Below are 27614 nucleotides of genomic sequence, written 5' to 3'. Positions count from 1 at the left end.
ACACATTTTAATGGGTTCTCCATAGATTCATTTTTCCTGATAATCACATTCAGGATTTTAGGTCATCCCTAGGATCTGCAGTTAATCACTTATGTTAAGGAAACTCCCTCTGCAGAAGCTGGAATGCAGCATATGTATAAACTACAAAGCCCATTCAAAAGGTTCACTTCAAAAGGCCTGACCCCTGTCAATCACTCATAGAATAGGAACCTACCCCCTTCACAATTCACTGGCACATGTCCAGATTGGTTCCAAAAAAATAAAATCTGACAGTCCATACCTAAAGAAAACCTATGCTGAAAAATAAATACATTTTGTAGGCTGCCATCACTGATCTAAATAATAGGTCACAACACATGCAAATCAAGATTTCTTACTTTCTTCTGACATCAACAGCTGCAAGAATGCGTAAAACGATTGAATCCGGGAGGCAGTCAAACAATTTTAGAAGTTGGTCAGCAGTTGCAACCTCCTCACCTCCTTATTTTTGCTTTCTGTACAAGCTTTAAGCAGAGTTCCACCCAAAAGTGGAAGCTCCGCCTTTTGGGAGGGGAGCCGTTTTTTTGGACAGGTACCCGCCCCCACTTCGGAGAGATCTCACTGCAGCGAGATCACTCGGAAGTTCTGCCCCTTCCTCCGTCGCCAGGCCATTCAGAAAGCGTGCTTAGCGCATGGGCAGTAGGGAGCCTGGCTGTGAAGCTTCACTGCCAGTTTCCCTTACCGCGAATGGTGGCGGCAGCACCTGAGAGCCAATGGAAACATCGGCTGGGGTGCCGACATTGCTGGATTACAGGAAAGGTAAGTGTCCTAATAATAAAAGTCAGCAGCTACAGTATGTGTAGCGGTTAACTTTACTTTAAATCATGGTGGGCTTACTCACTACCTCTCCAAGCAACAACTGCCCCTTTAGTACCCTTTATGCAAAGTATAAAGTTAAATTTTATTTTTTTTTTGAGCTGGAAAAAAAAAAAAAAAAAAAGTAAGGAAAAACTGACAGTTCGCTTTAATAATGCAAGCTACATTAGTGTGGCAATCTCCCCACTGTGCTATTGACGCTGATTAGCACGCGCAGCCATTCCAGCATGCATATTTGACAGAAGCCGGTTAACGAGACCAGCTTCTGTCGGACAGGGAGCTGTACACAAGGGCTTGAAAATTGCCCTGTTCCTGCCAAACGGCCCGTTTTCCGCTGACTTATGGCCCATATGTACCCAGCCCAAGGATAGTTTTGAATTTCCCCTCTTGCCTCTCTGTTCATGAACAGTTTAAGGCCATATCCCCGTGTTTTTGACCTTAGCTTCATGTTGCAAAATACTGGCCTTCTGAATATTATTCACATTCTAAGGGCCCGTTCACACCAAAACACGATGCAGGAAGGGCATATTCTGTGCACCCATCACAGATAGCTTTGTCTTAACATAGAAAGATTTCCAGCACCCTGGAAAACTTTTTTGCAGATATTCAATATTTCATTGGACTTAGGCCGGCAAAGACATTTTCTTAATAATCCCCCCATCAAACGCAGTATTGATGTGGGAAACCCTCCTGCCAAGCCATTGTCTTCTCAAAGCAGTGGGGGGGCGAGGGAAGCTGTCCCCACTGGGAGAAGACAATGATTATTGCTAGTGGCTAAAGCACCCATTAGCGATAATCATTGGTAGAATCCAGCAGGCTGGTTGCACCCAAGTCGATCGATTTGACTTGGTACATTCAGCCTGCCCATACACGGTTCAAAACGTGTGTGGCCTGCCTTAGTCATCATCAACAGAACAATTATGTCAGCTGAACAAGCAGGCCACCCATGCCAGAATAAGTCTAAATGACCATGCAAATATCACATACCCACATGCCAAACCTCTGACATGGCCTGCAAACCGGTTTAATTGCTTCTAAAGCATGAAATTATTAATTAATATATATATATATATTTTTTAATTTATTATTGCTGGTTCATAAACAAGGCTATTTACATTTTTGTCCAAATTCCATATTCAGTACTCACTCTGGTTTATACCGTTCAGTTTAAATTTAGGGGCGATAAATTGCCGCTTAAAGCGCCAACCAATGAAATCAGAAGGAGCACAGGCTTTGAGATTTCCATGGGTCATGCAGTCCCCAGTGACCAAGTCTGAGTTCTCATCACTGTGACGCTGATACATTGTCTAAATATAGAAGAGAACAAATAAATTCCACGGCTGACATTGTCCTCCTACCAGAGAGACTGGAGGCTACTCAGGCAGCATTCCACAGCATACAGTACATGGTGTACAAGCTGATCGAGATAAACAAACCACTCTATTTCAACATCAAGTCACCATGGCCATTAACAGTTGTAACATATTAGGCTGATTATTTTCCTAAATAGTCACTGAGTCACTACAAGAGACTGAGCTCACCCAGCACACTACTTTCAGCTGATGTAACTGCAATGATCACAAACAAGTCTATGTCAAATCTATTTTTATAGTGTGGCTTTCAAAGCCAAATGTCATTTCCAAACAGTACTAGCACAGTAGTCAAAGCAAATGATGTGCATTTAGGAATCTAACGAGGGAGCTAGACTTGGGCTGGCCATACATTGTACAATTTCCTTTAGATTTATCAAAACCATACAATATGATGTCACACCTAAACACTTCCCAATTGTATGCAGTCAGGCATTCCTACGCACTGCATTGTTGAAAGGAAATTGAACAAGAAAGCTGAACAATGCATGGCCAGCTTTATGTTGTTTCCAAGTGTGATATCTGAGATCCCATCAGATCGAATGTGTGTAAATAAATAACCACCAGTTGTACCATCTTATATTAAACCAAGACCAGCCATTCTCACCCTGGGTTCTGTGAAAACTTGGGGTTCATCCAGAGTTTGCTAGGGGGTTCCTTAAGCTATGGCTGATTGGCATTCCATATGATGGTGCCTACATGGTTCAACACCACTTGACAGAGCCAGCAGAATTACACCAATGATCGTTTTAGATGTCTGTAAGGCATTCTGGCCACCACTGTAAGGGGTGCATTCAATATAAGGGGAATCTTTCCCCACTGACCGCCAGTTAACTGCTTTAGCAGGGATTCTGAGAGAACTGAAAATTATTTCAAGGGTTCTTCTGGGTCACAAGGGTTATTAAGGCTGCCCTAGACACAACCAGGGGTTCCCCTGAACCCAATTGTTATTTCAAGGGTTTTTTGGGGATCAAAAAAAAGGGTTAGAAAAGGGTTCCAAGACCCAATCGTTATTTCAAGGGTTTTTTGGGGGGGGGGGATCAAAAAAAGGGTTAGAAAAGGGTTCCCCAAGACCCAATCGTAATTTCAAGGATTTTTTGGGGGGGGGATCAAAAAAAGGGTTAGAAAAGGGTTCCCCAAGACCCAATCGTTATTTCAAGAGTTTTTTGGGGGGGGGATCAAAAAAGGGTTAGAAAAGGCTGCCCTAGACACAACCAGGGTTCCCCAATTAATTTGAATGGTTCTTTTAGGAAAAACAAAACGCACACTACACCCGGAACAATATTTCAAATGTCCCTCTGGAGCCAAAATGTTGGGAAGGTCTGCCCTAGACAAGCAGGGGATCCTAAATACCTAAAAATTAATTTCAAGACCTCTTCTGGGTCAAAGAGAGGCTGCCCTACACACAAGGGGGGGGGGGGGGGTCCCCGGAACCTAAAAAAAATATTTTAAGGGTTGTTCTGGATAAAAGAAGGACTTCCACAGGCACAGACAGGGGAACCTGAAGACCTAAAAATGATTGCAAGGATTATTTAGGATCAAAGAAGGACTGCCCTATACAGGAGCAGGGGATTCCAAAGACCTCAAAATAATTTCAAGGGTTTTTTTTTTTAGGATCAAAGAAGAAAAACTGCCCTATACACAAGCAGGGGATTCCAAAAGGTTCTTTTGAAATCAAAGAAGGACTGCCCTATACACAAGCAGTGGATTCTAAAGACCTCAAAATAATGTCAAGGGTTTTTTTTGGGATAGAAGAAGAGCTATCCTATACACAAGCAAGGAATTCCAACAGTTCTTTCGGATCAAAAGGAGGACTTCCCTATGCACAAGCAAGGAATTCCAAAGACCTAAAAATCATTTCACGGGTTCTTATGGATCAAAGAAGAACTGACCTTTACACAAGCAGTGGATTCCAAAGACCTCATAATAATGTCAAGGGTTTTTTGAGGATCAAAGAAGGACTGCCCTATACACAAGCAAGGAATTCCAAAGACCTAAACATGATTTCAAGGGTTCTTTGGGATCAAAGAAGAACTGACCTTTACACAAGCAGGGGATTCCAAAGACCTAAAAATGATTTCAAGGGTTCTTGTGTGTTAAAGTTTGCGAATGCCTGCACTGGACACAAGGCAAGCTCCGCTGAATCAGACTCCCCCACTGATGTGCAGACCTCACACCATGCACACTACTAGCAGTCGCAGATCGGCTGGTTCCAGCACAGTCCTAGTACACCCAATAAAAAGACCTGGGACACCGGATTACCTGTAAATTCAGCTTGATGATCAGTCAATCAATGATGAGGTTCTGCACTTCTCCCCTCCAAGGTTGCGCTCCAGGTTGTAGTAGGTCCGATCCGGGCACACATGCGATAATTTCGCAGATCAGAGGATACGATTTAGAATGAGAAAGCTAAGAAAGTCTAGCAGGACTGTCCTTTAAATGCGATCATTATCCCCGTATATAGAGCGATCAGCACGCTGAGATCTGGCATAGACTACGCTGCTGTGTTTTCATGTGCACTTGTTTCTTGGTTTCAAATCGCATTCAAAGTACACTCCTCCCACTCTGCTTCCCTGTCCTCCCTCCTGCTCCTCCCACTCTTCTTCCCTGTCCTCCCACTCTCTGATCCCTCCTGTATACACACACATGGTGAATCACTGAGCTCCAGCATAGACAGCTGCAAGGCAAAGCATCTCCTTCCCTCCCTCCCTCCCAGTTGTAACCTCAGGGCCACTGGGGAGACTGGGAAATATAGCAAGACGAAATGGGAACAGGTCAAGGAGGAGTGGGCTGCTAACTTCAATTGCTAGCTTAGGGAATTTCCTTCATTACAAGCAGGGCAATGTGGCTTCTCAATAGAGGACACTTGCAAATTCGCCCCTGGTTTGTGTAATGAGCTGGTTTAGTATTTTTTTTTTTTTTTTAGTGTTTCAGGCTTGAGCATTTTTTTTTTTGTGATGGAAGTCTAGTTACTAGGATAGAAAACGTGCAAAAAATTTTTTTTTTCAGGTGCCCTCATTGGGGCGGAAACGCGCAACTCTGCCCTAAAAGGTCATTTATTGATTACAGATACTAATATAGCGGCGTCAAATTTTTTATTTATTTTTTGTGATTTAGGATTCAACTTTTTTTTTTTTTTTTAGTTGATGGAAGTCTAGTTACTAGGATAGAAAACATGCAAAAAAAAAAAAAGCGAATTTTTCTGGTGCCCCCATTGGGGCAGAAACGCGCGACTCTGCCTTAAAAGGTAATTTCTTGATTACAGATACTAATATAGCACCGTCAATATTTTTTTTTTTTTTTTTTGTGATTTAGGATTCAACTTTTTTTTTTTTTTTTTTTTTTTTTTTAGGTGATGGAAGTCTAGTTACTAGGATAGAAAACATGCAAAAAAAAGCTCATTTTTAGGTGCCCCATTGGGGTGGAAATGCGCAACTCTGCCCTAAAAGGTAATTTATTGATTACAGATTTTAATATAGCGCCGTCAATATTTATTTTTTTTGTATTGTTTTAGACTTGAGCAATTTTTTTTTTTAGGTGATGGAAATCTAGTTACTAAGATAGAAAACGTGCAAAAAAAAAAAGGTAATTTTTCAGGTGCCCCCATTGGGGCGGAACCGCAGAACTCTGCCCTATAAATAAAGGTAATTTATTGATTACAGATACTTATATAGCGCCCTCAATTTATGCAGCGTTTTACATATACAGTATGCTATACATTCACATCAGTCCCTGCCCTCAAGGAGCTTACAATCTAAGGACCCTAATGCCTCGTACACACGATCAGATATTCGCATGATAAAAATCGCTTTCGGATTGATCGCATGCTAGTCTGATCGTTAGTACACAGCTTTCGACATCCGATCACCACTGTTCAACCAACAATATCCGAAGGGACAAACACAAAAACTTTTCTTGGACGATAGCCCAGCGAATGACAATCGTTTAACTGCTTCAGCCCCAAAATATTTGGCTGCTGAATGACCAGGCCATTTTATGCGATTTGGCATTGCGTTGCTTTAACTGACAAGTGCGTAGTCGTGCAGTGCTACACCGAAACAAAATTGATGTCCTTTTTTCCCCCCCACAAATAGAGCTTTCTTTTGGTGGTATTTGATCATCTCTACGGTTTTTATTTTTTGCGCTATAAACTAAAAAAGAACGACAATTTTGAAAAAAAAAAAACACAATATTTTGTACTTTTTGCTATGATAAATATCCCCATTTTTATTTTTATTTTTTTAAAGTGAATTTTTTTCTCAGTTTAGAATATGTATTCTTCTACATATTTTTGGTAAGATAAAAACGCAATAAGCGTATATTGATTGGTTTGCGCAAAAGTTATAACGTCTACAAAATAGGGGATAGATTTATAGCATTTTTATTATTATTTTTTTTTACTAGTAATGGCGGTGATCTGCGATTTTTAGTAGGACTGTGTCATTGTGGCAGACACATCGGACACTTTTGACACATTTTTGGGACCATTGGCATTTATACAACGATCAGTGCTATAAAAATGCACTGATTACTGTAAAAATGTCACTGGCAGGGAAGGAATTAACACTAGGGGGCGATCAAGGGGTTAACTGTGTTCCCTCTCTGTGTTCTAACTGAAGGGGGGATGGGACTGTGTAGGGGAGATGACAGATCGCTGTTCATACTTTGTATGAACACACGATCAGTCTCTTCTCCCCTCATAGAACTGGAATCTGTGGGTTTACATACACAGATCCCGGTTCTCGGTGTGTCATGAGCAATCGCGGGAGCTCGTCGGGCACTCGCATTGGATCCAGGGGCAAGCAGCGTGCACACCCCTAGTGACCACAGGGAGAAGCGACGTTACATAACATTGTTTCGCCCAGCCGTGCTATTCTGCCGCAGTAAAACTGCAGCAACTGGTCGGCAAGTGGTTAATCAGTACAGTATGGGTCTGCTAAAAATCGATCAGTACAGTTCTCTGTTAAGAGAACAAGCGAAAAAACACGTGATAATGAAACATGGGGAGAGCGATACATAAATATGCCTCTAAAATACGAACAGAAATAGGCGTGGCAGACACAGGGGTCACAGGGATATGACATCACTTCTGATACGTAGCTATGCAAACAGGAAGCTTTTCCATAATTGCACAAAAAAAATCGTACATTTAGTAGAGCGCAAAATGCACTCTTGAATTCGATATTAGTATTATGCAACAAAATGCGAACGATAAGTCGTTCAATTATCTGATCGTGTGTAGGAGGCATAACTCACATTCAGGCTGGCTTTACATATGTGCGGATTTCTCCACATCCAATTCGCATGACATGCGAGTGTGACTGGCTTTCAATAGAGCCAGTTCACACATGTCCAGGGCGGCTGCGGTGCACATTAAAAAAAGGAATATTGTGCTGACCCTTTGTGCTTATCCCATCGGATAATATCGGATGAACTGTCGTGATTGGCTATTGAAAGCTGTGTATTAACAATCAGATTATTGTATGATTGATTCAAATGCAGTACTCTTCAGAAGTTTTTCTGATCGTGTGTACGGGCCATAAGGATAGGGTGGTGTTGTCACGTCCTTCCTGTTCCCCATTAAAGTGTCACTAAACCCACATCATAAAAAAAAACTATCAATGAATGCTGTATTACATGCTGTTCATACTCACTCAGTCACTATGAGATTTGTTTCTGTATTCTGCGAAAAACCTGGTTGATCCTGCTGCTCTCTATCTATGACTATAGAATTACACATGTAATTCACAGTGGTAAATGACAGCCCACTCGCTCCCTTCTTCTCCATGCCCACTAACCAGCTAAACACAATGAGTGTGGGATATTACATGTAGATTGATGGAGGCTTCACCTCCCTCTTATTCTAAGACTTATGCTGGAGAGGCGTAATACAGCCTGTGAGCAGAAATTCACCCACACTGTGTTATTGCCAAAAAATAATAAAGATTTTTTTTTCAAATATATATTTGTATGACAATTTAAAACAGTTCATTGACAATAATTATTTAATTTTTTTTTGAACATGTGACCAACAGCAGCTCCTCCTTCTTATGTTTCCTGCAGACAGGCTGGAAAAGATCTGGGTCATGTGACAGTTGTAGATCAATTAGAAAAAAGGTACTTAGATGGGTTTTTTTTTTATTATTATTAAAATAATTACAGTGCCATCATCCAAAAACAGAAATAGAAGGGACCATGTAAATTAAACAGTGTATGTTTAGTATCACTTTAACTCGTTGGATACCAATTGTCGGTCATATAGGAAGCCTACCTCGTGATGGGTTCTTTAGGCTATGCCAGGCGATGAACGGCGTCACTTGCCCCAGCACACTTGAACAGGTGTATGTGTTGAAATAGGAGGGACATGCAAAACCTATGCCCACTCCACCAGTCTGCATGCCTTTCTTACCACTGAACACAATTAACTCTTTTCGCTCTGTACCAAGTGACCAGGTATTAGGTCTCCATTGCATTTGTCCACTCCCAGAGACAGACAGCTACGGAGGAAGCCGAATGCCAATCCCCCTCACTACCGGAGAACCCGTCACCTATCCAGGCACCATGCCAAAGGCTTCTGGTTACTCATAGCAACTTGATTGGAAGTTAACCTTTTGTTGTAGTGATGTTTTACTGACCTCAGTGTGCTAATCCCGATCCCAGTTCCTAAGAAAGAAATGCCAGTACCCCACATGCACCCCTTGAGTAACTTCAGATCAGACTTTGAGTAGAGTAAACAACTTTCCTGAACAAGGCTAAAAAGGTACAATATGCAATGACATCCTTTCCCTAGCTAAACGTAACTATGGCTACCGCCCAGTTAACCCAGGTTTGTGTGGGTGTAACATCTGTGGGCAAAGTCCAAACTGGCAATAGCTCGAACAAAGGAATTCATGTCCTGGGAGTATTCCAATGGGTCGGCGTTCCAGCGAGCTTCTTAGGACATAATTCGGAGTCTCCATATGTTCCAGGGTCTCTATTTCCCTGTGCTTGGTTTTATTTTTCCCCAGTGCCCCTTTATATCGCACACAGGTGGGAGGCTGGAGCCCAGACAAAATACACAAGAAAAAGTGGCATGCACATTAACCCTTTCCTACTAACCTGGGCAGCCAGTAAACTAACCAATAGTAGGCAACCTGCCTACACATATACTATGGCCATTTTAGAAAGGAGATAATGAACTTAGCAGAATGTCTTTGAAGTGCGGGAGGAAACTGGAGTACCCAGAGAAGACCCACACAGGCACAGGATGAACATGCAAACCCCAGAAAGGTAGTACCTTGGCCTGGGACTCTAACCGATGGCCCTAGTGCTGCCAGCTGGAAATGCTATCCACTCAGCCCCTGTGCCGCCCCATGAAAATGTTGCTATAGCAGATTAACCTCTTGCCGACCGCCGCATGCCAATATACGTCGGCATAATGGCAGCGGTGGGCAAATGGGTGTACCTGTACACCCCCTTTCATTTGCGGGGCTAGTGGGCACATACAGTGTGACCATGCCCACAGATCCCACAAACTCAATGTCCACTGGTGTCCTGCGTTTCTGTCACGGAGCGGCAGAAAGGGGAGAGGCCTTTGTTAACATGGCATTTCCCCGTTCTGCCTAGTGACATGACAAGGATCTACCTCTCCCTGTCATCGGGAGCAGTGATCGCTGTCATGTCAGTAGTAGCCCACCTCACCCACAGTTATAATCACACCCTTTCCCTGCCAGTGTCATTTACACAGTAATTAGTAATTTTTTATAGCACTGTATAAATGACAATGGTCCCAAAATAGTGTCAAAAGTGTCCGATGTGTCTGCCATAATGTCGCAGTCATGATAAAAATCGCTGATCGCCGCCATTACTTGACTAAAAAAAAAATGATAAAAATGCCATAAATCTATCCCCTATTTTGTAGACGCTATAACTTTTGCACAAACCAATCAATATATGCTTATTGTGATTTTTTTTTTTTTTACCACAAATATGTAGAAGAATACATATTGGCCTAAACTGAGGAAAAAAAATGTTTTTTATATATATTTTTTGGGGATATTTATTATAGCAAAAAAGATTGCTTTTTTTAAAAAAGTTTCACTCTTTTTTTGTTTATAGCGCAAAAAATAAAAACCACAGAGGTGATCAAATACCGCCAAAAGAAAGCTCTATTTGTGGGAAAAAAAAGGATGTAAATGTTGTTTTGGTGTAACTTCGCACGGCCACGCAATTGTCAGTTAAAACGACGCAGTGCTGAATCGCAAAAAGTGCTCTGTTCAAGAAGGGGGTAAAATCTACCGGGGCTGAAGCAGTTAAAGCAGAATTTGCGCATTAGACATGAGCTGATCTGAACTTTGAAGTGAAACCAGAAGGAAGCTTTCACTTCCGTCAAGGGCATTCCCCACCACAGATGCACATACACAAAGGGGCGAGGATGCTGGTGACATCATTTTTCTAATATGGCCAAATGAAATCATTCATTTTGGAACCTCTGTGAGTCCCAAACTGATGGAACGACCCTCAGACATTCTAAAATGTAGTACAATGTTTTTGACATGCTACTCATACACTAATAAGGATGGATTTAATTTAAGGCTGAACTGTAAAGTACAAACTGGAAACTGGAAAGTACAAATCCTCAGTTTTAATGGGGCTGATCCTGCACAGCAAGGGTTAAATGTTTGTCTTGGTCTATAGGACGAAGCAGTTTTACTTACCCAATCCTCTACTCTCGCAGGCTCCTCAGTACTGTAAGACCAGTCCTTGCAGCCTCTTCTTTTCTAGTTTCAGGCAGTCGAATTAAGACCGATGCATGATCCCTAGCCCTGCGTTAGAAGTCAAGATGCTGATGAATGAGCCACATTCAGAATATAGGGGAGCACCAGCTACCAGGGTAATGAAGGATTGGGTAAGTAAAACTGCTTTTCTGGTCCCCTAGATCGGGGGTCTTCAAATATCAGTGGGAGTATATAGTGCATCTTTAGTATTAGGGGAAGGAATAGTGCACCATTGTTGGTGTCAGTGGGAGGAAAAGTGCCCCAAAGGGCGAGGTAAAGGCAAGTAAGCAAAGGGGCGCAGTTTGGAGACCACTATCCTAGATCTACATGATCCCTAGCCCTGTAATAGACATGAGGATGCTGATGAACATTATACTTTTAGGACATAGGGGAGCACCCATCTGCCAGGGGAATGAAGTATTGGGTAAGTAAATCTGCTTTTCTGGTCCCCTAGATGTACATAGGCTTTTTCCCCTGATGAAGTCACGTGACCGTGACGAACACGCGTCGGGACGCTACCGGAAGTGACGCAATCGAGCTCGAGGCTCGTTTATACCTTGCAAAAAAGCTCTATATGTTTGTGAGTATTTTATTCAGTATATTTAAATAAAATTCAAACTTTGTTCAAACTTACTACACTATGGGGCTCCCCTCTTCCTTATCTGCTTAACCCTCACATAAATTTACCGCTGAGGCAACCTAACAACCCCCCCCCCATGCTGAGTATCGCTGAGCGTCCATTTGAGGAGATCAACACGGCGCAATAGGCAGGAGACGTCAGGTCTTTGGGGCCACAAGAATAGGACCTCGAGGGATAAGGATTACCAGGAACCCTGAGGATACATATGTCAAACGCTGTTACCTTACAGCTGTAAGGTAAGGGGACATCCATACCCTGAGCACACAGGACCACGTGGGAGATAGTCACCATCACCAACACAATCACCGATTGCATCGTTATCTTATAGTGCACAAAAAAATCGAAAAAACCAGCACCATATGCGTTTCTGTTGCATGCGATTTTGGATATAATCGCCACCAGTTGTTGCACATCTTGAATGGACACTAACCTGATATATGTGATTGTGCAACCCCTTTAACTATATTTATTGGTTGATATAGTTTTAAATCACTGTGCACATTTACTGCGATTTTATTTTATTTATTTTTTTAAGAGATCTTATCTCTTTGTGGTTTTTTACATGTTCTTATTCTTTGTTTTATGTCGCACGTTTATATATGTTCACCGCACCCACACGATTTAGCATATGGTATAAAGACATTTATACGCATTTATCTACAATAATTCTTGGCACTGGCACTGTATGCGATTTCTTAGTCACTATTAAGTTCTTTTTACATAATCCTGTTTTTTAGTGACTTTTCGTATGTATATTGGTTTTTATTTTATGGTGTAGTAGATATTTCTATAGTTTTATTCACCGTTCAGCACTGGCACTGTTTATGCGATTTTCTGTTAATCGCATTAAGAATCACTATTTTATTTCGTTGCTTATTTATGTATTATGATATTCACATTGTGACGTAGAGGATACTCACACAGATTTATTCACACTTTAGCATCATTTTTTTATGCCATTTTGCCAATTCTGGCCTCCTATACATCACCCTTTCTAGTCTGGGTGACAGCACACCTATTCTTTTAATTACTGTGATGCGGACATAATCTATTACATTTTCAGGTTAATATCTACCTATCCAGTACTGCGCAACACTACTTTCCATATATTTTTTCATCCTGTAAAAGGGGTTCAAGTACCCCATTTCCAGTGTATGCAGCGGTACAATAATTAGATCGTCGTTCCCTTTCCTGATTAGGCGCAGGAATAACCCCTTAACACTTACATAGGCTTTTTACCCTTGCAGTCCTGGGTAGCCCCTCTGCAAGGGAGCATTTTCTACTTTTCCCAGAGTTGGAAGACTGAGATGTGCTAGCGACATATTTTCTTCTGCCTCAAACACTCATGTGCTTTTTTCAAGGGCTGAGCTTCAAGCATCACTACACTTACTTTTGAATACAATGGGAATCCTGCTGAGCATTGAAAAGCTTTATTTCTAAAGACATCCTTTAAATCATTCCTTAAATTGCTAGGGGTTAATTCGGGTCTCAGATAGCACCACATGGGAGCTTTTTCACACTACAGGATACAAGGAAGAGTTTCACTGGAAGTTCAATTTACATTTTAAATGTATATAGACCTGCAATGGCAGTTGATGGCTCTTGGGATAGAGGACCTCTCCTGATCACCACTGCTTTGCCCAACAAGCTGGTACCAGGTGTCCCCTGTTCTGCTCCTCATATCTGCCCTATCCACTTACAGAAATGTGTAAGCGTGGCTGAGTCACACTTGCAAGCAGTGCCAGGACAAGGTCCTTTGGCACCCAATGAAAAAAAGCCAAAGTGCTACCTCCAATGAGTTGTGAAGCAGCATAGGTTACATATGCTGCCTTTTTTGCAACCCCCTCCTTTAGGAGGCCTACTCTGCCTACCCCTAAGCCCAGCCTTGCTTACAATGTCTCAAAGGTCTGTGGGTGGCCTTAAAGGAATTGGTAAGGTCATAAATTTTGGGACTTCCTTTGCTGACTTGTTTTTGAGAGTTTATACAAAGTTCTGTCACTGGTAAAAAAAAAAGCCTTGAGGTGTGTTAACACGTTTTGTTAAATTGGAACTATTCTGACTTTCACTCCAGCACTGCAGTGTCACTGAGCTCCCTTACTGGCCACTGACATCTTTAGTCAGTCTTCTTTCAGGTACCGATCTTTGGCCGTTTTCATTGGCCAGGCCGAGATTACATCACTATAGCACTTGTGCTGCTGTTCATTCTCCTCAACAGAAGCATTCTTTAATCTGACATCTGCCTTTTATCTTATTAAAGCTCTTGCTATACTTCTAGCTCTCTGTGTTTTTCATACATGGAAGTGCTAGCCTTGTTTGTCCATCCCCCCTCTCTCCTTGGCCATTGATAGAACACTGTGTATTTCATGAATGGTTTACAGAATACACAGTGATGAAAGAGCGAAGGTAAGGTTAGGATATGCTACTGGGAAGACCAGTATTAAAGTACAGCTGATTGGAAAGCTCTAGTGTAGCATGTTGGACCTCTACAGAGAAACCACTGCTTCCACACGGAGGCCTTCTCTACAACATGCAGGCAGAAACAGGCTTTCCTCAGGCTGTAGCTGCTTTCAAAACTAACTAGATTATACGGTTGCATCTTCATGTATGCATGTCAGTGCAAAAGAATTTCAAATGATGACAGATTCTATCATCTCTGTGCCCAAAATATCTACTTGTGGTTCAACAGTCCAGATCTTTCAGATTTGTGCTGATATTGTCACAGCTTTTTGTAATTGAGTTTGGTGCCACAGTTCCAACCTCATTTTCAAAAGTCTCTAAGTGCATGCCCAACATTAGCTGTGACACAGTGAATGGGAACTACAGTATATAGATCAGGGATCTTCAAACTACGGACCTACAGCTGTTGCGGAACTACATGCCCCATGAGGTATTGTAAAACTCTGACATTTACAGACATGACTGTGCATAATGGGAATTGTAGTACCTCAACAAGTGGTGGGTGAAAGTTTGGAGACCCCTGGTATAAATAAACCTAACGGTATGTATGTATATACGTTTTCCAATTCACTTTTAAGGATTAAGAATACCATATGGAAAAAAATTACCAAATTGGACATTCTGGTACCTACTTAAAAAAGTATACACACATTTCCTCTGCAATACCATACACCTAATTATGATTTTACTTTAGTCATGAAGCTAAAATATTGCCTTTAGCCAATGAAACATCCTAAAAGGCCCGTCATACCAGTACAACCTTCCCATTTGAGTTAACTAATTTCAATAGATTAATTATGCCCTGTAGCACAACTGAAGAAAAGCATTGTGGCCAAAACAAATGTTTCCAACTGGATGCAGACAGACAACAGTTTTATCTTTTAGCGCCCCAGGACAGGATTTCCACCTAACACTGTTTGTATTAGGCTCCAGCTCAGAGCTTTTATATGCCCATTCCCAGACGTGTATTACAGTGCAGTTTTAAATGGAGCATCTCATGAAGAGACCAGATCCGAAATCTTAACCTTCCTATATGGCCCATTCCTTAGATACAGCGTATGCTACTCTCTATATCAATGGTTGTCAACTTATGACCCAAAGGGGGCCTCAAATATAGCCCCTAACATCACGAAAAGGCCTCACATAATGTTAAATATATGTAATGCTTCAGAGGACTATCAGAAACAGCAGACCTAATAAAGGAATTTAGGGTTAAGCTCCATTCACGCATTTTTTCATGCTTTTTGCTTTTTGCAGAAACGCAGGACATTTTTTAACATGGGTTCCAATAGAACACATTCACATCAATTCATTTTTGGAAAGGGTCAGGGACTTTTTTAAATGCAAAACTGTGCTTTTTTTGTTTTTGTGGTTCAATAGACTTCAACGGAGAAACTGCTGTAAAGCGTTTTTACTGCAATTTGCATTTTTAAATCTGCCCAACAACAAATTAAATTTTTTTTTTTTAAAAGGATAAAAAAAACAAATCCCAGTAAAAAATCAGGAAAGCACAGCAAAAAAACACTGCAGAAACACTCAAAAGCAACATGCATAGATGTGAATCAAGCTATAGAGAGTGCAGATATTCTGCATTTTTGACTGTGGTTTTGCTGTAGAAGTCAATATGTAACTAGGAACATGTTACATGAGGCAGAGGTGGCTCTTTAATTAGGCAAATTAGGCGATCGCTTAAGGCCTCGTGCTCACAGGGGCCTCGCGACCCCACAATTTGCCTACTGAAGAAAGGGGAGCACTGCCGTAACTTGGGCAGCTGGTGGACCCGTACTGCCCCTGGGTCTGATGCCACAGCCGGCTGCGGGAGTCGGGACACTACTAGCAGCGCTGCCTGCCTGCACTGAGCAGTGAGGGGGAATCGCTGCAGCGGGGAATAATTACAGGAACCATGCCCTGCATCTGTGTCCGTCCAGCAGATGAAAGCTCTAAAGATCCGCCCCCCACCCTTCCGTGCTGGACGGACACTGATACAAGGCACCATGGTTCCTGAATTGCTCCCCTGCAGCCTCATCTCGGTCAAAGCCTCGTGTCAGGCAGAGTTTTCTTCTCTGCCCGACGAATCACATCATACTGCTGATGCAGACAGCAGGACCTGCGGGCAGCGATAGCGGGACTCGGGAGCCCTGGAAGAAGTACATGCACAGTGAGTAGAGGGCTGTGTGTGATAGAGGTGGAGGCTGGGCGGGACTATGGGACTACAATCTCCAGCATGTCTACGAAGGAGGAGCACTTATTGTGGGGCTGGGGGTGAAAGCATGGTATATAAGTCCCACTTAAAGTGTAGGTGAGAGCACATGTGTCTGGATGGCAGGAGGAGGAGCTCAGAACACCCTGATTTTTATCTGCAATCAGTGGTGGCTGGTGTTTTCTTGGGGGGGCTGGCAAAAAATCCACCCCCCGCCAGCCCCCTGTCAGGTCGCAGATGGCACAGTGGGCCCCCCCAAGTTCAGGGGCGGCACCCCCCCACCACCCCCGTTAGTGAGGTTAGTCAGTCAGGGCCCGCACTTACCCCATATAGCGAGCTTCTCTTTCCCTGTTCCCCAGTGTCTCCTCCCTCCTCCTCCTGTCGGCCGATCGGATCTCATCTTCATTCGGCCAATCGAGTGACGGGTCTCATGGCCTGCTTCCTGATTGCCCGGGAGGACAACTGGGTGGGCTTGGAGCGCAATGCTCTGCACCCCAAGATCACCTTTTTTTTAAGCCTATTAGAGCCTCCAGCTCTAATCATGGGAATCCATTCTTTCAGCGCCCTGTATGTGGATCAGGGGGCCGGGCACATAGATGGGGAGGGCGGCACCCATGAGCCCCTAATGGACAGTCTTCCACTGTCTACGATCCTACAGTACAACACTGCCCACCTATCCTAATTATCACGTCAGCCCCTCCCCCTCTTCTCCTACCTACCCTCCCCTCTATCCCCAGTCCCTGTGCCCTCTAACCCTCCTATCCCCCCTTCCCCCCCATTTCCATCACCCCTCACTTTCTCTTCTCTCCTCCCTCCCCCCTCCTCTCTCTCCCCCTCCCTCTCTTTATCATTCCCCCTATGTCTTCTCTCCTCCCTCCCCGTTTTCTTCCCCTCTGTCCTTTCTGCCTCCCTCCCCCTGTCCACTCTCTCCTCTCCCCCTCCCCCTCCCTCCCCCTGTCCACTCTCTCCTCTCCCCCTCCCTCCCCCTGTCCACTCTCTCCTCTCCCCCTCCCTCTCTTATCTCCCCCCTCCTCTCTCTTCTCCCCCCTCCCTCACTCTCTTCTCTCCCCCTCCCTCTATCTATACCCCCCCTCCCCTCCATCTGTCCACACTCTCCTCTACCCCCTCCTTCCTCTCTCCCTTCCCTCCCTCTCTTTGTCCCCCCCATTCTCTCTGCCCTTTCTCACTCCCTTCCCCTCTCTTTCCTTACCCTTTGTCCTCTCCCATCTTCTCTCTATCCTCTCGCCCTCCCTCTGTCCGCTCTCTTCTCCCCCCTCTCTATCCTGCCCCCCCTCTCTCCTCTCCCCCTTCCCTCTGTCCTCTCTCTCTCTCCCTTCTCTGCCCCCCCCCGCTCTTTCTCCCCATTCCCTCACTATGTTCTCTTTCCCCCTCCCTTTGTCTTCTTTTCCCTACCCATATCCTCTCTACACCCCTTTCCTCTGTCCTCTCCCCCCTTCCTCCTCCAGGGTCATGTACTGTGTAAAGACCACTGCCCTCTACACCAGAAGCCTGGGGTCTCATGGGCACTATGAACAGTGAGATCCAGAGGGGTGGCCAGGATACTTTGAGTTAGTTCAGCTTTTAATTTTTTGTGAAAAGGTGAACTTGCCCTTTTAGCCGTCCAAACTATCTCAGGGCATAAAAAAGGCCCTATAGGTGTTGCATTCCTGTTACCTACCTGGGGGAACATTCAGGAGACCTGAGCCCCCAAAACCTATCATATACAGATCTAGACTAGCCAAAGGAAGTGGTAAGGCTCCAAAGGTTGTTATTGGCTTATCACTTTGATGGATGGCCTCCTTTACCAGTAGGGTGGAGAGGGCAGGCCCAAGCATTCTACAACAGTGGCTGGTAAAGATTTGCATAATGTCACCGCTCCAGGCTTTACCATCCATTGCCAAGCGCTCTCTCCTCTCCCCTGCAGCCACTAATGACTGACACGGGGGATCATGTGACCAGACCAGAGCTAAATGTCCATGGGTTAGGGGGGCATAGATTACTTGCCTTGCCCCAGGCGCTGACAACCCATGCTATGCCACTGGTGGAGAGAGCTGCAACCTTGAGCTGTCAATGTTATCTTTGTGCCACTCACAAATGGTGGTCTGCTGACAAGACACACCCAGCTGAGAGCAGAGCACAGCCTTGGAAAGGGAAGGACGGTCTGGGTGAGCTTGCCGGTGTGATATGATCCAATACCATACTGGAATCCTTGAGGACTGGCCATGGATGGATTGCCATCAGTTAATTTTACACTGTACATTGCAATGTAGTATTACATTTTCATTGCTTTAATTATTCTTACCATTATGGGCGTGAGTGGGGCCTCATGTCTAATTTTTGCCTAAGGCCTCACAAAGTCTAGAGCCGCCTCTGACATGAGGCTAGTAGTGCTCAGATCTATTACCCTAATCAATGTTCCCACTACAAATTGTTGAGGTCCAAGGACTGCACATCATACACCAAAGGGTCACATACAACCCTTGGGCTGCAGGATGGCTACCAGGGCTCTTTACATTTTGAAACTGGCCATGAGAAAATTTCTCACAAAACTTTTTATTAAATGAATAATGTTGGAGGAGTTGTAGTTTGCAGCTAGAGATGAGTTTGGAGGTTGAAGCTCATTCCTAGTTGCATGGATAAGCTCGGACCTCATCTGTATTTAAATTTCCACTTTGCGCTATTTTTTAGTCCAGACAGCTGCAGTCCAGGCCATTCCCAGCTCCGCAGCGCATGTAAACAAGGGGACAGGTGATGTTAGAGATATAGAGATTATATAGAGATATGCCCATATTTAATCAACTAATATGGGCATGATGTGGCAGTTCAGATGGAGCTGAGTTCAGAAGATGCCCAAGCTCATCTCTATGCATGATCTGTTGATTTTTTTTATCCTGCTGTGACCACTGCCCAACTTTATTTTTCTTTAGTCTGTGACCTCTACTGGGGAGATTTCACCTCACTTCATGTTCCAGTTACAGCAGGACAAAAAAATGGGGGGGGGGGGGGGACAGTTGTTCAAGGGATTATTATTAACCTGAAAGAGATTTAAGGCCTTTACCATTTTACAGATTTGAAAGATTTGCTTCCTCACAAGTAGTGACAGAGACTGCAAAGAAAAATGTCCTTTCCACACAGTGTCCAAAAAGTTGAGATTTAGGCCATAGGCCATATGCACACTGCCAGGGCTCTGAGACATGACTGCAGTATATAGCCATAGTAATGAATTGCTGTATGCTAGCTGTACATGCACACAGACGTAAATCCCTGGACAGGGCTTGTCTAACGTGCAAGAAATGCGTATACCCACATACAGCCATTCTTTAAAATGGGAAGCTGTAAGCTGTGTCTCCCGGGTATAGAAATACATTGTACAGCCGCATTTGCCCATGTGCATGAGGCATAAATGTTTTATAGGTCACAGACCTGAAACAAGCATGCATCCAGTTAACAGAGAAATCATTACCTGCATACCAGTTATTAACTCTGAGAATTAATATAAATCCATTGTATCAAGACAGCCAGGCATTAAGGTTTTTTTCCCCCCAAAGTTGTTAGCAATGGCATTCTTCCTATTTCTGTCAGTGCAGTTTTTCTTTAAGGCACCTATAGAGTTAAGATCATGTGGCTAGCCATGGAGGACCAGACTATAGACCATTTAATGCTACAAGTCATTCAATATATGAGTGTGTATGTGTATATATATATATATATGTGTGTGTGTAGCACTTACCCCCGAAGCCCGAAGGAGCTGCTGAATTTTTCTGGGCTTACCGATTACCTCCACCAGCTCGTAACTCGTTGTTCTTTTCTAGGGGTTCCCAGGGTTGATGACCCAGTAACTGTAGAGACCGACACTTGGATTCCTTGTTAGGATTTTTATTTTGCATAAAACAGTTGAACAAGCTCAGTCTCTAAGTTGGGAATAGAGGGTAGCAGGATAAAGTTTAGCTCAGGTGCTTGGAACTGCTGACTTCAATAAAAGTCTCTCTCTGTACATAATCCAGGGAATAGCCACTCGCAACTGGATTCTTTAACTTTTGGATAAATCCTTGATCTTGTCTCTCTCACACAGAGTTGGTTGAAAAACTTAAGCCCCATACACACTATCAGATTTTCTGCTGATTTTTTCCTTCAGATTTACCAAAACCATATAATATAAGGTCCAACCTTAGCAGTTTCAGTTTGTATGCAATCAGGCAGGCCATTGCACTACATGGTTTTGGTAAATCTGAAGACAAAAATCAGCAGAAAATCTGATAGTGTGTATGGGGCTTTAGTTGTAACTGGAAGGATAGAGGTAGGAACTTTTCTTACTGTACCAGAATCTTGCAGCCGGTCCAGTGATACCGTAAGAAATGTGGATTCAATCAATGTCCATAGCAGCTCAGCTTCCAGGCTTTTATCGAGCAGCCAGCCTCGTGCGTGGCCCTCTTAGTGAAGAGTCCTCCCCTGGTTGCATGTAGAGTTGCTGGGCCTCTCCAAACCCAAGACGGCACCGGAACACCTTAGAATCCTCCTTCCAGTTACTACGCCTCAAACTAGTCAGTTCCGAGGCTCGGAAATGGATGGATCCGCACCCCAGGCCATGAGGGCCTCTGGGGGCTGGTCAGGAGCACCAGGACAACGGAGTCAGCAACAACTTCTGGCCCAGAACCTAGAACCACGTGACTTCAGCACCTTAAGTACCCTCTGCCGGAATACACATCGGAACAAACTCGCCCACTGACTCAGAGAGAGAGATTGGTACCCAATGGTCCAACCAGACTGCGTTCTAAGGCCTCTCACAAGTGCGAGCCCCACCTATGACCAGGCAGAACCACAATACAGCCCAACCAAACTGATGCCAAAGCATAATTTAGAACCCCAAAACTTAACTATAGTTTTGGGCAAAAACGAAATTTATAGATGGAGCGCGTACTCATTAGTGAGTGTACAGCTTGTATAATAGTGTACATTTGCTGTCCCCTCAAAATAACTCAACACACAGCCATTAAAAGAGAAGTATGTTTTTTTTCTTCCAAAGTTCATACTTACCTAGGTGGTTGCAGCATTGGTCCGATGCTGCATCTGTCCCCAGTACCTCTGCACCGAGAATCGAGTGATCGTACATCACAGATAGCCCAGTTCTCTCTGCTCCCCGAGCAGAGAGCTGCAGACTGTCAGTCAGTAGCTCTCTGCTCTGCCCCCCCCCCCCCCTCGCTCACTGGAGCGCTGAGCTGTGGAGGGGCGGGAATCGGCCGTCTCAGTGGCTCGCTGAGGGGCTGAGATGGGTGTCAATCCAGGCACCAAGTGGATCCAGACTTTATAGTGATGATAGCGATGTATAATCGTGATGACGCAGTACCTGGACTGATTCCTGTGACATCAGCAGAGAGCAGACTTCAGCCAGTTCTCTGTTGTAAACGGGTCACAGGAGTGCAAAACAAATTGCACTCCTGTGACCCATCCAAACAAGCTCAGGCTCGACTTCTCCTTTAATGTCAAAATCGCTGGCAACAAAAGTGAGTACACCCCTAAGTGAAAATGTCCAAATTGGGCCCAAAGTGTCAATAATTTGTGTGGCCACCATTATTTTACAGCACTGCCTCAACCCTTTTGGGCATGGAGTTCACCAGAGCTTCACAGATTGCCACTGGAGTCCTCTTCCACTCCTCCATGAACACAGGAGGCTCAATAGGGTTTAGGTCTGCAGACATGCTTGGCCAGTCCATCACCTTTACCTTCAGCTTCTTTAGCAAGGCAGTGGTCATCTTGGAGGTGTGTTTGGGGTTGTTATCATGTTGAAATACTGCCCAGTCTCAGAAGGTAGGGGATCATGCTCTGCTTCAGTATTTCACAGTACATGTTGGCATTCATGGTTCCTTCAATGAACTGTAGCTCACCAGCACTCATGCAGCCCCAGACCATGACACTCCAACCACCATGCTTACTGTAGGCAAGACACACTTGTCTTTGTACTCCTCACCTGGTTGCCGCCACACACACTTGACACCATCTGAAACAATAAGTTTATCTTTGTCTCATCAGACCACAGGACATGGTTCCAGTAATCCGTGTCCTCAGTCTGCTTATCCTCAGCAAACCATTTGCAGAGTTTCTTTTGCACCATCTTTAGAAGAGGCTTCCTTCTGGAATGACAGCCATGCAGACCAATTTGATTCAGTGTGCAGCGTATGGTCTGAGCACTGACAGGCTGACCCCCCCCCCCCCCCCACTCCTTCTACCTCTGCAGCAATGCTGGCAGCACTCATACATCTATTTCCCAAAGACAACCTCTGGATATGACGCTGAGCACGTGCACTCAACTTCTTTGGTCATCCATGGCGAGGCCTGTTCTGAGTAGAACCTGTTCTGTTAAACCGCTGTATGGTCTTGGCCACCATGCTGCAGCTCAGTTTCAGGGTCTTGGCAATCTTCATATAGCCTAGGTCATCATTATGTAGAGCAACAATTCTTTTTATTCAGATCCTCAGAGAGTTCTTTGCCATGAGGTGCCATGTTGAACTTCCAGTGACCAGTATGAGAGAGTGAGAGCGATAACACCAAATTGAACACACCTGCTCCCCATTCACAACAAGACCTTGTAACAAGTCACATGACACCGGGGAGTGAAAATGGCTAATTGGGCCCAAGTTGGACATTTTCACATAGGGGTGTACTCATTTTTGTTGCCAGCAATTTAGACATTAATGGCTGTGTGTTGAGTTATTTTGAGGGGACAGAAAAGTTATACAAGCTGTACACTCACTACTTTACATTGTAGCAAAGTGTTAATTCTCCAGTGTTGTCTTATGAAAAGATAGAATAAAATATTTACAAATATGTGAGGGGTGTACTCACTTTTGTGAGATACTGTATGTGTTTTTGTGTATATATATATATATATATATATATATATGCAATGTTTGTGTGGAGTTTTGCAATACATGCACAGTAAGCAAAGTAGCGGTCTACAAGACGCCGATCTGAGGAAAATACCCTACAATACCCTGACTGAGAAAAAAAGGAACTTAGCGAAAGCAGAAATAAGAAATGTTCTTTCTATGCACACATACATCTTCCTGAAAATTTGCATTTTAAACAGATAACTACCAGCAGCTGAAATGATTTTTATAAGCAAGGGGAATAATGACAAATCAGATTTAAATTTCCAAGGCAACGGGTTTCTAAATGAACAATGTTTTCATGACAGCACTGCCTGAAATAATTCTTTAGCCAGAAATCATCATTTTTTTTTTTGAATGACACCTTGTAATAGTAAAACACTGGGAATTTCTGCAGAATGTTATTGAATCATTGAGAAAGACTAACTGTAAACTGAGTAATACAAAATGGACAATTTAGATTGTCATGCCAAACAATGGCTATGTTATTTTGTTATTGTGCTATAGACAAATGACAGCTGGAATATGGTTGCCATGGGCCTTTCAAACTGAACTTTATCAATGCCAACATTGCTAGGGTGGCAGGGCCACAAGAAGCAGCACACAGCTACGCACACATTACTGACTTCAATACATTTCCATGTGGTTCTAGGTTGCTGCACTGCTTGCCAGTACAATCTGTCTGGGCCTTTATTGTTGCTGTCTCTATAGTTTGTACATTGGTGTCACTGGTGTTGCTATGGGGGTGCTGGCCTGCACCGAGTGATACTCACCAGTGATTTGTCCCCATTGATAACGTCACCTATGACGAAACGCGTCTGGGAAGGTACGCAGTGACGCCACCACGCTCTACGAGGGGAGGACGGGGCGCTTTTTTGAATGCCGGCCGGCTTTTATAATTCGATGCTGTTTTAAGAAGTTCGTATGTAAGTGCGATATTTAAATCTTTAATAAATTGTGTGAACGATTTTACGCTATGGAGGCATTTTTTTCTTTCTGGGGTTGACGCTGGAGATACACCCAATTGCTGACTGTCAGAGTTTTTTTAGTGCTGTGATGCTGCCATATACCGGCGATATTGGAATCGTGATGAGATCATAATCTATCTTGGCTAAATTGTACTGAGGCTATTACTTAACCTGCATCTGGTAAGCGCATCAAAATTCTGGTGACGGGCACTCGTTTACAGTTGTGTTTGGATTCACCGCGGTGACGTGATAAGCACGGATAACCTGGACTTTATTTTCCAGTCCCAGCTTTTTGCAAGCTGCTACATGTTATTTCTACATCTTTCACAATTTCTTGCAGCGGTATTTGTGTAATGTTAATGTAAAAATATTTTTTAGGTAACATATATTTTTTAGGTAACATATATTCATCTTCTGTGTGGGCTATCAATTCCCTATTTATATTTTTCTGTGTGGTTTTTTAAAATATTGAATAGGACCATTGGCGCAGCTTTCCAAATTTTCTCATACTCACCAGAGGGGTGACACCGGGGGCCACCACCCACCACTAAATGCTGTTCTATAATGCTTCTGCTTGCCAAGCTGCAGCGGAGAGAGCAGGGCACCAAGCCGTGCGGGGGTGGCTGCCTATAACACACCTCCGTCTTAAAGTGGAGGCAGCCGGAGTTGGTGGGTGGGGCTGGGGGCATGGCTGCCTCCTCCACTCCTCCCACAAACTCCTTCAATCTGGCTGATCCTGCAGCTAAAGGGGAAAAAGTTGGTAACACAGCAGCCCCCGGGTGTCTTCAACTCCGGGCATCATGCTGTAAGTTACTGCACATTGTCTGCCTGTCTCTGAATAGAGTCCTAACCTGCTCTATGCCACCACAAGCTGCCCTATGCCACTGCAGCCCGCCCTATGCCCCCCCAACCTGATATATACCACTCAAGCCTGCCCTATGCCTCCCCAATCTGCCTTATGCCACCACAACCTATTAATTCCCATGAGTTTGCATTGATTTCAGCATGTGTAGTGCTCAGTGCATGCTGAAATCAATGCAAACTCATTAAAGAGGAGGTCCAGCCCCCCCATGAAAAATTTAAAGCTACAAATACTGTAGCTGCTGACTTTAGCTCTCAGGTGCTGCCGCCACCATTCATGTTAAGGGAAACCGGCACTGTAGCTTCACAGCTGGTAACCAACTGCACATGGGCAAAGCAAGCTGCGCTTTCTGAATGGCCGGTCGGCGGAAGAAGGAGGAGGAGGGACGAACTTCCAAAGGAACGGTGCCATCTCCTGGAAGTGGGGAAGAGTACCTGTCAAAAACAGGTACCTGGTCCCCCCTACCCCTTGAAAGGTGCTAAAAGTGGCACCGGAGGGGGGGGAGGAAGCAGATAAGCAGCTTCCATGTTTGGGGGGAACTTTGCTTTAAACAGTCCACATTAAGTAAAAATTCATGTACTGCAAAGTGCTCTGTGTGATAATTAATACATAATTCATATACACTAACAAGCTGTGATATTATGAAACTGATGAGGCTGCACTGATTGCCACTGATGAGGCAGCACTCTTAAGCTGCACTGGTGGCCCTGATGAGGCTGCACTTATTGCCATTTATAAGCTGCACCATAGTGCTGGGCACTGATAGGCCGCACTGATGGGCACTGATAGGCTGCACTAATGGGCACTGATACCCACTGAGGAGGCGCTCTTAAGTGGCACTGATAAGCTGCACTGATGGCCACTGATGAGGCTGTACTGATAAGGCTACACTGACGGCCACTGATAAGGCTGCACTGATGACCTCTGATGAGGCGGCACTCCTAATGCCGCGTACACACGATCGGACTATCTGACGGACTTAGTACGGTGGACCTAGTCGGGCGGAACACCCACCGGATTTTGCAGCTAACGTCCGCCGGACTTTCCGAACGACGGACCTGCCCACACACGACCAGACTTTTCCGGCGGACAAACCGCCGAACTTTTGAAATGAAAGGACTTGCCCACACACGGAGAAAAGTCAGTTCATTTTGAACGCAGCTCCAGGTAGACGGAACTAGCGCAGGATGTCAATGTCACTGGCGAGATTAACACCTTGCTGGCTCCGTCACCTGGTATAGACTTAAAGGGGAAGCCATACGCTGAAAAAATGGCGTGGGGGTGTTCCCCCCCCGGTCCATATCAGACCTTTATCCGAGCACGCAGCCCGGCCGATCAGGAAAGGGGGTGGGGATGAGCGAGCGCCCCCCCTCCTGAGCCGTACCAGGCCAAGTGCCCTCAACATGGGGGGGTGCTTTGGGGAAGGGTGGCCCTGCGGCCCCCCGCCCCAAAGCACCTTGTCCCCATGTTGATGAGGACAAGGGCCTCTTCCCGACAACCCTGGCCGTTGGTTGTCGGGGTCTGCGGGCGGGGGGCTTATCCGAATCTGGGAACCCCCTTTAATAAGATTAAGCCCCCAGATACCGGCCCCCCACCCTATGTGAATGAGTATTGGGGTACCATGTATTCCCTACCCATTCACCTGGTGAAAAAAAACCTAAAGAAAAAAACACAACGCGTTTTTAAAATAATTTATTGCACAGCTCCGGTGTTCTTCCATCTTGGGGGGGTCTTCTCGCCGGACTCCTCCGCTATCATCTGCTGGCTCTTTTACTAGCGGAGGAGCCCGGATTTCTTCTTCATCGCCCTCCGGGGGTCTTCTTCCGACTTCGGGGGTCTTGTCCCCCTCTTTGGTTCTTCTTGCCGGTCCTCCTCTTTCTTCTTCCAGCTCTTTTACTAGCAGTGGCCCGGTCTTCTGTTGCCGCTGCCTCTTCTTACGACTTCGAGGGTCTTGTCCCCCTCTTCGGTTCTTCTTGCCGGGCCTCCGCTATCTTCCTATAGATCTTTTACTAGCGGTGGCCTTGTCTTCTGTCGCCATCGCCTTCTCTTCTTCTCTCCTTCCTTGAGATGTTGACTCAACGCTCTCTCCGGCCGCAATGACAGGGACGCATTGTGCGGCGACTTATATAGGGACACGGGGCAGGGTCACCAGGTGATGTTCCAGTCCCGGAGGATGCTGGAACTGCGACATCATAAGGGGGTGGGGTCACATGTGACATCACCCGGTGACCCCACCCCTTGTCCCTATATAAGTTGCTGCACAACGCGTCCCTGTCATTGCGGACGGAGAGAGCGTCGAGTCAACATCTCAAGGAAGAAAAAGAGAAGACGAGAAGGAGGCGGCAACAGAAGACCGGGCCACCGCTAGTAAAAGAGCTGGAAGAAGAAAGTGGAGGCCCGGCAAGAAGAACCGAAGAGGGGGACAAGATCCCCGAAGTCGGAAGAAGACCCCCGGACGGCGGCGACGACGAAGAAGAAAGCCGGGCTCCTCCGCTAGTAAAAGAGCTAGCAGAAGATAGCAGAGGAGTCCGGCGAGAAGACCCCCCAAGACAGAAGACCACCGGAGCTGTGCAGTAAATTATTTTAAAAACATGTGTTGTTTCTTTACGCTTTCTTTCACCA

The 27614-nt window shown here is 44.7% G+C and overlaps 1 protein-coding gene across 3 annotated transcripts in view; it reads right to left on the bottom strand.

Annotated features, from left to right (window-relative positions):
* The window catches only part of RASGEF1B (RasGEF domain family member 1B), a 627560-nt gene that overhangs the window by 35877 nt on the left and 564069 nt on the right, over nucleotides 1-27614 (bottom strand). Inside the window, exon 1 of one of the 3 annotated variants that reach the window (XM_077476169.1) lies at nucleotides 4488-4772. The exons of the other annotated variants lie outside the window; for them this stretch is intronic. The gene's annotated coding sequence lies outside the window, so the exon portion shown is untranslated. Of the gene's footprint in view, nucleotides 1-4487; nucleotides 4773-27614 lie in introns of those variants that run through there. 3 annotated transcript variants of the gene reach the window in all.

The sequence above is a fragment of the Lithobates pipiens genome, unplaced genomic scaffold (genome assembly GCF_037356315.1).
Source record: "Lithobates pipiens isolate NorthernLeopardFrog02 unplaced genomic scaffold, aLitPip1_a1.2 Scaffold_13, whole genome shotgun sequence".
In the NCBI taxonomy this organism is placed as follows: Eukaryota; Metazoa; Chordata; class Amphibia; order Anura; family Ranidae; genus Lithobates; species Lithobates pipiens.
This window is presented reverse-complemented; position numbering and strand designations above follow the sequence as displayed.